This window comes from Chrysochloris asiatica, unplaced genomic scaffold (genome assembly GCF_000296735.1).
Source record: "Chrysochloris asiatica unplaced genomic scaffold, ChrAsi1.0 scaffold00191, whole genome shotgun sequence".
NCBI classification, from domain to species: Eukaryota; Metazoa; Chordata; class Mammalia; order Afrosoricida; family Chrysochloridae; genus Chrysochloris; species Chrysochloris asiatica.
This window is the reverse complement of record NW_006408709.1, coordinates 2,480,668-2,483,182: the sequence shown is the minus strand read 5'-3', so window position 1 is coordinate 2,483,182 and position 2,515 is coordinate 2,480,668. Positions and strand designations below refer to the sequence as shown.

The 2,515-nt window shown below is 39.4% G+C and overlaps 1 pseudogene; it reads left to right on the top strand.

Annotated features, from left to right (window-relative positions):
- The window catches only part of LOC102833960, an 8,609-nt pseudogene extending 7,011 nt beyond the window's left edge, over positions 1–1,598 (top strand).
- The last annotated feature ends 917 nt before the right edge of the window (positions 1,599–2,515 follow it).

Sequence of the window (2,515 nt, the reverse complement as noted above, 5' to 3'; positions counted from 1 at the left end):
TTTGAAGAATTGAATGCTGACCTATTCCATGGCACTCTGAATCCTGTGGAGAAAGCCCTTAGGGATGCCAAGCTAGACAAGTTAGAGATCTATGACATTGTCCTGGTGGGTGACTCTACCTGGGCTTGGGCCAACTGCCGTGTCTGACAATTGGCTATACTCCACGACCCACAAGGAGAAATTAAATTGGAGTAGGGGTTATGGGAGATTAGAAATAAAAGAAAGACACAAGACCCTAAATGAAATAGTAAAGTTAGGACCAGGTGGGACACAGCACTCTGATGGAGATACTGTGACTCCGACTTAGGTTCAGCCCATTTATTATATACACAAATCAAAGTAGAGTGCTGGGGGCAGGGAAGAGATTGCAAAAAAGTTTTGGTGTATAGATGCAAGCAGTAAGCAAGACTTTATCAGAATAATGTAGTTGCTAGGGAAACAGAGATAGGGCAGCGAGATGTTTTTGCAGACTAAACTAAAGGCCATGGCTGCATACAAGGAAAGACTTTGCAAATTCCTTGTTCCTTGAGGCAGGCTTTGCAAGTTCCTTAGGGGGAAGCCTGACCTGGGAGCAGCCTGATATTCTGGACTACAGCTGTTTAGTTGCAATCCTTCAGTTATACTGCCCCCTAGTCTGAGATCTTTGGTTTAGTTACTCTCACCATCTTCATCTTTGGTTAAACTGCCCCCAAGTGTGAGACCTTCTGCTCAAATCGCTCCCAAATACTTGTATTCCCAAGGTTCAGAAACTTCTTAAGTATTTCTTCAATGGCAAAGAATTGAAAAAGAACATCAACCCTGATAAGGTTGTTGCTTATGGTGCAACTGTCCAGACAGCCATGTTATCTGAATACAAGTCTGAAAATTAATTTAATTTGTTGCTTTTAGATGTCACACCTCTGCTCCTTGGTACTGAGACTGTTGGTGGAGTTTTGACTGTCTACATCAAGCGCAATACTGCCATTCCTAACAAATGCACACAGACATTCACAACCTACTCTGACAACCAGGCTTGGGTACTAACTCAGGTTTATGAGAATGAACATGCCATAACCAAGGTTAACAACCTGCTTGGCAAATTTGAACTTATTGGCATACCTCCTGCACCTCATGGTGTTCCTCAGATTGAAGTCACTTTTGATATTTATCCCAATGTTATCTTCAATGTGTTTTCTGTCAATAAGAATACTGGAAAAGAGAGCAAGATTACCATCACTAATGACAAGGACTGCTTGAGTAAATGGATGGCTCAGCAAGCTGAGAAGTACAATGCAAAATATGAGAAACAGTGGAATAAGGTGTCCTCTAAAAATTCTCTTGAATCCTATGCATTTAACATGAAAGCAACAGCTGAAGATGAAAAACTTCAAGGCAAGGTCAATGATGATGACAAACAGAAGATTCTTGATAAATGTAATGAAATCATCAACTGGCTTGCCTTGATAAGAATCAGACAGCAGAGAAAGAGGAATTTGAACAGTAACAGAAAGAGCTGGAGAAATTCTGCAACCCCATCATTACCAAGTTATAAGGCATGCCTGGGGGCTACTCCATCTGGTGGTATCTCTTCTGAACCTACCATTGAGGATGTTGATTAAATCAACATCCTCAGCATTGTTCCACAATAAAACATTGAAAGACTCAATTTTGTAGCACATGCAATAGCAGTTTTAAAAATTAGAACTGCTGTACTAAATTTCTGGGCATCCTCAATACTTGAATATAGAGTTATGAGCATATTTAAAATTGGCAGCATAAAAAAAAAACACAAAAAACACAAAAAAACTACTGAGAGGGCTATGCTCGCAGATAATTTAATGGCAGAAACTGAATAGAGATGTTGTTACTCTTAAGTGTAGTCAAGTCGTTTCCGATTAATAGTGACCCTGTGTAGGGTTTCTGAGGAGTGGCTGGTGAGTTTGAACTGCCGACCTTGTGGTTCAAGCCAATATTATGGTCCAGCCCATTATCCTGCCTCACCACACTAGGAATAGAGAAAGACTTAGCAATTAATTCTATAGTTCCAGAAAGGGATCAGGTATTAGATTTATGGACATAAATTCTATATTTGAAAAAGGATATGCCAGGTTCTTAAACAGTGTATGATATTGAGATAGTCACAGTAGTAGTGTACACAATTTTCCAAAACCATCTTTCTAGGAAATAATCCAAAATGCCATAAAAGTGACATTAAATTAAAAATACCAACAATGATAATTTATAAATAATGAAGTCTAAAATTTCCCTTTAAGTTAGATTTTAAGGGAATCTGTATGTAAATAAGGAGCTCTGGTAGCGTAGTGGTTACGAATCTGGCTGCGAACTGCAAGGTCAGCAGTTCGAAACTACCAGCTGCTCTGTGGGAAAAAGATGAGGTTTTCTGCTCCTGTAAAGATTTATAGCACCAGAAACCTGGGTTGCTATGAGTCAGAACCGACTCCATGGCACTTAACAACAACAACAAAAACATGTATGTAAAGGAACACTTTCCACTGCAAACATTCTATTACAAAGA